The 8,301-nt window shown below is 35.0% G+C and overlaps 1 long non-coding RNA gene across 1 annotated transcript in view; it reads left to right on the forward strand.

Moving 5' to 3' along the window:
• Nucleotides 1-1,005: 1,005 nt before the first annotated feature.
• LOC145258013 (uncharacterized) overlaps nucleotides 1,006-8,301 on the forward strand; it is a 95,631-nt gene continuing 88,335 nt past the window's right edge. The window contains exon 1 of the long non-coding RNA XR_013864029.1: nucleotides 1,006-1,439. This is a non-coding gene — a long non-coding RNA (uncharacterized LOC145258013). The remainder of the gene's footprint in view (nucleotides 1,440-8,301) is intronic.

An 8,301-nucleotide genomic window follows, 5' to 3' on the forward strand; every position in this document is an offset into this window, starting at 1 on the left:
CGACTTTCGAATCGTAAACTATTTCGAACATTTCCGGGAATGAGTTAGGATTCTTAACAAGCACATGTACACGAAAACACACACGTGAAGTTGTATTATGATTTTATTAGTATAGAGATACGAGAAGTATACCTTCTCCCTCCCCGACAATAAAACAGCTTAATATGACTGTTATCTCCCCTAACGAAAATTAAAATCAACATATAATGCTACTAAATCTCATGTCTAGAATCCTTATCCCAATTTTGATCAAAATCCATGTTGATTCTATAAAATGTCTAAAATTGACGATTTGGCATAAGGAGAGTTAAGAAATTGAAATTCAGGGCTTGCTCAATTGCAATCTAATGACTATGGATCAAATTAATGCAAATCTGAAATATTTAAATTTCTTAATTAGATATTGTGCTTATATTATGACCCCTAAAAACCTTTAAAATACATGTTGTATACTCCTTCCTCCAAAACCCACTTCCACAAACAACAGTAACCAAGAGGATGTCATTCCTCACAGACTTCCCTTCTCTCAGACAAAAGGTGATAGCTCAATTGTCTTAACTCAGAGATTAACAAGAACAAAGAGAAAACAACTCTAAACAGACTTTTCCTCATCTATAGACAAGATGATTCAAATGTCTTGGAGATTAACAAAAGAAACTGGAATTTGATAAGAATTAATGTTTAATATGTATTGTTACAATTTCACAGATATCTGAATTTTCAGCAAGCAATATCCATCCTCGTTTTTATCCCATAAAACTAAATTAAACTAAATATAACCCACACTCGTCAGCTGTGTTTCAAAATTTATAATAATCACTTAATTAGTTGATGAATCAATCCTGTGCATCCAATATATAAACATGTCTAACTTTATGAATTTATAATAAGCAGCCTAACTAGACCTAAGCGATGTTCTGGCCTCTGCCGTTGAATACTGTATGACTGATCTTACCGTATATGTCCTATTTATTCAACATTCTGTAGAGTTTAAATTCTCTTCTTTCCAATATTTATTGATGTTGGCCTAGGAATTGAATATCAGGCTCAATCCGAGTCAAAGTTGTAACTGGCCTTAAATTCTTCGAAAGGCAGTAATTATTGTTTCCTACACTATCCCGCCCTCCGTATCCCCTCGTATTTCCCCCCCCCCACCAAAAAAAATAAATACTGAATGAAAGTAAAAGAAGATATTTGAATCCTCCTCCACAAAAAAAAATACTTCCCCTGCGCGGACGGGACACTCCAATAGCGACCCCCCCACACACACACATACACACACAAAAAGAAATTGTGAAAATCGAAAACGAGTCCGACCAGTTCGAAAAAAAAAAAAAATGAACAAGACGGCAGCCATCTTGGTTGGAAATTTTAAAGTCGTAAAAAGAGTTAATATTTTAGATGAAATACTACTTAAAAACACCCAAAAAATGATGCAGGTAAGTTGCAAAGTAACTTTTATTGGCTATGATAACATTTATTTGTTATATATTTGATTTATTTTACCATTTTTTTTTTTCCGAATCGCTGTGGATTATAAAATAAAACCAAACAGCCTAAAATTATGTTCCGGCATTTGCCGTTAAATACTATATGGCGGAGTTAACTAAATATGTCCTGCTGATTCGACATTATATATAGTTATAAATTCTCTTTTTTTTTTCTTTTCTAATTAGGAAAATACGGAGTTTTAATTTCTAAGGCTCAATCCGAGTCAAAGTTGCAACTGGGCACGAATTCTTAAACCAGTACTAATTATCATTTACTACAGTAACTATTTCATAAGCATGAAACACTGTCTGTAGGTAGTAATAATATTTATATAAAAGGTACTCATGCAGAGAGTGATCCGTGCTGAAATAATAAAGTTATTATTTAAAAAGCCATTCTTAACATAGGGAGGGGGTGTTTTGTACCTATTCTGTAACCTTACAAGTGAATAAAAAAACATATAATAAAACTTTAATTAAACGTAGAAATACGATTTAAAAAATAGCGCGGATCACTCTCTGCATTAGCACCATATAAAATACTATATATAAACCGCGAAAAATATACGGAAGCAGACATTAATTATACGAAGGGAAAAAGTTGGGACATATTAAGATTAATTCTTTTTTAATTAGCCTCTCAAAACAATTAGGTTGAAAATTTGTCTAAAAAAAAAAAAAAGATGGGTTTCAAATCGTAAGCTGCTTTGGACATTTCCGGTACTGACTCGGGATTTTCCGTCAATGCTCTGAACAGATTACGTGAATACTGAAATACTGTGGATACTCATTCATTATTATTAGCCACGCGTAAAAATACACACTCACCTGAGGTTGTCGCATAGTTTTATTAATATATAGAGATATACGAACTGCATTGCTAATCTCGTTAGGTCTCTCTGCACTGGCTTGCTTGTCTGTTTAAGTGCACTTATGCGGCACGCCATCGGTACCTGTGCACCAGTTCGCCCTTGTTCCCCACTTTCTGAACTCAATTTGCGGTTAAGTTCATTAAAGACTTTGCATGCATCTAGCCATACAGGAGTGCATATGCACTTACTGATCGATAATTTGTCGTCTCTTCTTTTGTTATCGATCGGTCATAAAACCTCATTCGCCTTTAATTTCATTTACCAATATGTGTATCTCTTCCCCTCCCCTTTCTCTCTCTATTTATATTTCACTCCCCCTCCGATTTCTCTCCAACGCCGTCTCCTTCCGTCCACAATGTTTTAGATGTGCCAGACATATTTATTGTCAAGTGATACAAGTATAAAGGAATTCACGCTGTTGTGCATATTTCATGCTATTAAACGAGAAAAAGTAAACGGCGACCATTATGCTTGAAAAACCTTTTTTTTTTTTTTTTTTTTTTCGGTCTGGTGCGTTCAAATTTGCAATAACATCTTCGTCTGAATGTCACGCTGGATTTGCAGATAGCATTCTTGTCGGTCTGAAAAGTTAAAGTCAAATACGTAATTTTTCTTTCTAGTCTTTTGTGCTTCAGTTTAAAATATCAGTTTTCTAATCTAGCACACTTAAGTTTGAAAAACATTTTCCTTATCTGCTATGCTTAAGTTTAAAATACTAGTTTCCTAGTTTACCATACTTTAGTTTGAAATAGCATTTTCTTTATCTGCGTTGCTTAAGTTTAAAATACTAGTTTCCTAATCTGTCATGCATAAGTTTAAAATACTAGTTTCCTAATCTGTCATGCATAAGTTTAAAATACTAGTTTCCTAATCTGTCATGCATAAGTTTAAAATATTAGTTTTCTAGTCTGCCATGCTTAAGTTAAAAATGCAAATGCTATAGTCTTTCAGGCTTAAGTTAAAATTCAATTTTTCTTTAGTCTGTTTCGACCGTTTTCGATTATAATTATGTTTTCTTTTTCCATTTTTAACTATTTGGTAGCATTTAAACATTGGTCGTTTTTTCTTCAATACCTTCTTAAAAATTAACCAGAATTTTCGTGTAAAAAAGCACAAAGCCTTCGTTCGGCACTTTCATCGGTTTATGTAAACAGCCGGAATATGCCGATGATAATGTGGTCCCTATTCTGCATAAGTACTAAAAAATATCTACTTATATACAAAAGGTACTTTGTCTGTGTATGCGTGTCTGTTTATGTGTATGTGTTGGAGTTCGTTCCCTAGTGACTCCAAAAAGGCTGGTTGATTTTTTTTGGGAAATTTCACACAAATGTATTCTATGTGTCTGAGAATATTCTTAGATATGTTTTGTATCGGAATGCCTCCGATAAATATGAAAAATCGATAATTGAAAATATTTTATTCAAAAAGGAACAGTCTGCAGAAATTGAGTGAATTAGGCTACGAAACTCTGCCTCATCCGCCATTCTCTCCAGACCTCTCACCTACTGACTACTACTTTTTCAAGCATCGCGACAATTTTCTGCATGAGAAATGCTTAAAAGATTTAAGCGATATCAAAAACGCTTTCAGCGACTTAATGGCCAGCAGAATGCAATATTTTTACTTTACTGGCGTTGGCAAAAGTGTGTTGACTGATGGTACTTATTTCGATAAATAAATTTTTGTTTGGGTCGAGATATGTTCATCTAAATTTAAGTTAAAAACCACAAGAACTTTCTTGTCAAACTCATAGAAGTTTGACTTTCCAAGTAAGATGTTTTGTCAAGTAAAATTTATTATTGATATATATATATATATATATATATATATATATATATATAGGTGTGTGTCATGATTAAAGTTAAATTCTGTATATAAAAATATATTCAAGTTAAGAATTTATTGCTTGAAACTAGGAATATATGGAAAAGAATTATATTTATTTCCTGAATTCATGGATTTCCAATAGTGGCTTACATCATCAGAGGAAATGAAAATCCATGGATTAAGGAAATAAATATAATTCTTCTCCATATATTCCTAGTTTCGAGCAATAAATTCTTAACTTGAATATATTTTTATATATATTTTAATCTACAGAATTTAACTTTAATCATTACACACGCCTATATCTATATCTATAAAAGTGAACGTGTCTGCGTGTGTCTATGTACATTTCCTTAAGCAATAACTCAATTTTTAGTCTACAAACTCGAAATCTGATATACAGGGTACTGAGATTTGGTAAAATCGATGTGATCGATTTTTGGTCAGAAATCTTGCGATTAAGGGGTCAAAGTTCAACGATTTGACCTTTGAGAACTCTACCACGCTCCTCCGACAATTTTTGGTCTACGCACTTGAAATTTTAGATATAGGTTCTTTGGACATGGATTTAATTTAATAACTTGATTTGAGCCCAGAACAATAAATTTTAAGGAGTCATAATAGGGGTCAAAGTTTTTAAAAAAAATTGACCTCTGCGGGCTCTTCAAAATTACTCAGACAATTTCTGGTCTAAATATTTGAAATTTTACATAAAGGGTATTCAGAGATAGGGCAAGCTTTTTCATCAGTTTGTGTCGAAAATTTTTAGTTACCAATATATAAATGTATGTATGTCTGTTTGCATGTCTGCCTTAAACTTTCAATAGAGGCGACGGATTTTACCAAGATCAATATCGTTTTAAAGTTCGACCTTTCAAACGAAAAATATCGAAAAATTGGCTAAAAACATTCATATCTTCTCTTCAACTAGGCACTTTTCTACAGGGAGGGGTCACATTTTTCGCCGATATTTTAAATTATCGTCTCCTTTAGATTGTCTAGCCTTAATTTTAAAAAATGTCGCTTCCGGTTTGGCGGTGGTTGTAACAGCATAAACGTTAGGTTTTACCCCGTTCTTTTCCTCCTTTGCGGTACGGGTTCGAGCCTGCCTTCCTACTACCACTTTTTTTTTTTTTTGCTCAACATACACATCCAAACACCCGGGCAACGCCGGGCTTAAATGCTAGTATATATATATATATATATATATATATATATATATATGATCACTTGTTTTTCTTTTCTTTTCTCAGCACCAATAACTTTCCATTCCTTAGATTGTAATACGCTTCCAACACTTTCTTAAATACATAATTCACACAATGCTTTAAGCAAACTATATTTTATTATTAATTTGATTTGATATTAAGAAACCGTTAAAAAGTAGAGTCGTTCTTTTTTCTATCAACCATCCGTTAAATATTGGTCATCATTTTTATATCGTATGAATCTGAAGATTCTATTGTTGGCATTGGTTTCCCCGATATTTTTCTCGTCAAAATTCTTTCTAGAAAGAAATCGAGGAATACGAGAGTTACTACTTGAAGGTTGCCATCATCCTAAATGAAAGTGTGGTTTATTGAACGAATTGGATTCGAAATTTTGGGGCATCCAGATCGTCAATCGGTGTCAACCACTAGATCATCATCAACTCTAATTAAACATTGGTAAAATGTTGAAAAGCAAAATAATTTATCAAAACTTCGTAAACGTATTATTGATCTACATACAAAGGGAGATGGTTATAGAATGGTATGTGCCCCATTAAAGGTCAGTTAGTACGATAGTTCTCCTGATCGGAAACCGTGTCATTCCATTCGACCCACCAACACCTATCTACAAGCTTTGCTAATCCTAGAAATGTAATGAAAGGTATTTTTTATTTTATTGTGCTTCGCTATCTCCAGGTTTTTTTTTACACAGGAATCACCACTTATCAAGGACTGGAGGCCACTCGAGGATAAGGGTTAATGGGTATACATTAGTCAATGTGATTATAGCGTAGTAAACATAAGTAGTGGGAATCTTGTAAATTGGATTACTTATGAGGACGGTTCATCAAGAACTTGTTTATGTTGGACTTGAAGACAATCAGATTGTAGTCAGCTGATGAGACGACCATCTATGGCAACACATCAAAGGCCGTAAGTGACAAGGTTCTCTCTGATTCTCTCTCCTCTGATCTTAGCGCGTGGTACAATGGGGAAAGAGGTGGCTGGTTGCTTTTAATGCATATAAAACCAAGCTCCTATCTTTACATCATCAACGCTCTGATCCCCATCTAGCATCAATTGAAATGGATGGCTCTCATCTTGGGGAGGTTCCATGTTTTGACAAACTTCTAGGATTGACCTTTACTCCTGATCTGAAATGGAACACGTACATCACATCTGTTGCCAAGGTCGCTCCAGTAGATATCTCACTGCTGATGCAATTTTCTATCTATATAAAAGCCAAGTACGTCCAAGGATGGAGTACTGCTGCCATATCTGGACAGGAGCTGCTACAAACAGACTATCGTGCCTTGAAAGAGTACAAAATAGACTTCGTACCCTAGTGAGGGATGCCCTTTCCTCTTCCCTGCAACTTTCCTCCCACATAAGGGACGTTGCGAGCCTGTCGTTGTTTTATCGTTGTTTCCATGGGATGTACTTGTCTGAGCTCCAATTTCTGGTCCTCCCCCACTCGCCAATATTTCACGAAAAACACCAGTCTAGCTGAAACCACTGTCAGTAATTTCCCCCACTCTTTATCTGTGCCTAAATCAAAACGTAGATTCCGTGAACAAAGCTTTTTTCTTAGAAGTGCATGCCTGTGGAACTCTTTTCCGTTTGCCTGCTTCCCACCTAACTACAACTTGGATGTCTTCAAGTCCAACATAAACAATTCCTGTTGAACCGCCCCTTAAGTAAGACTCTTTATCAGATTTCCATTACTAGCGATTACTACGATATTGTCCCATTGATTACTGTACACGCAATAACCCTTATCCCCGAATGGCCTCCGGGCCTTGATAAGTGGTGACTTATTTGTAAAAAAAAAAAAAAAAAGTTCCTGCCCATAGGTGGCAACAGTACTCCATCGTTAGCCGTACTTGGCTTTTATATAGGTAGAGAATTGCATCAGGAGTGAGACTGCGCACTGACATGAGTATTTCTCATAATAGTTTTCTGAACCTTACTTATATCATTGGAAGCGGATGTTTTGTTTGTGACGCCATCACTAAACGACAACGAGTTTCCTATATCCGGTTTGATGTTCCATCAAAGTCCCTCCACTTTTACTAGATGCACTGAATAACTCCATCTACCGCCAGAATATTAGGAGGGGGAGCTAACAGGTGCTATTCTTTATTCAAGCCTGACATGGAACGGTGCAAATTCATCTCCATGGTGTAGTATACGTATTGTGTTATATCAGCACTTCCGGGCATCGTTTGGTGCTACCAGATTAGGCTGTCTAAAGATATTGGCTTTCTGAGACGAAATGTACCTAACAATGATGCTTTTTGTTTTTCTACTTCTTTTTGCAAAACTTTGTTCTTCCAAATCAAAAACGAAAACAACAACCCACCTTTCCCCCCTTTTCCTTCTTCCAATTTCACTTTTCTCTTTCTATCTCCCCCACTTTCCTGACTGGTTTCCTAACTTAAAATGTACCAAACATTTTTCCTCTCCCATTGCAAAACTCATTCTTGTTCTGTAGGGCAGGTAACAAAAACAATACAATTCACTATAAAACAATCAAACCAAGCACTACAAACTAGTGATTGAAGACACAAAGAGCTTGAAGAATAAAAACCTCCTACAAAATAACTGGATTAGGCATTAAATAACCTGAAAAGGGTTGATATGCCGTAAAACGAACAACCAAACCAACCCAGGCATCGTCAAATCACCTAAGCGAGATTGTTGTTGTTGTTGTTGTATAAAGATCTAGATGCTACGAAATAGGAAAGATTCAGAGGAAATGTTTCGATAACAAAGAGGAATGTTACAAAATAAAACAATTAGTTTGAGTCGTAATAGAATTCAGTATCATGGAAGGTGGGCCAGTTTTGAATGTAGAATGCATACAAAACTTGATTTAGAATAAATAGAAGATTGACC

The sequence above is a fragment of the Euprymna scolopes genome, chromosome 3 (assembly GCF_053919585.1).
Source record: "Euprymna scolopes isolate OS-2025 chromosome 3, ASM5391958v1, whole genome shotgun sequence".
NCBI classification, from domain to species: domain Eukaryota; kingdom Metazoa; phylum Mollusca; class Cephalopoda; order Sepiida; family Sepiolidae; genus Euprymna; species Euprymna scolopes.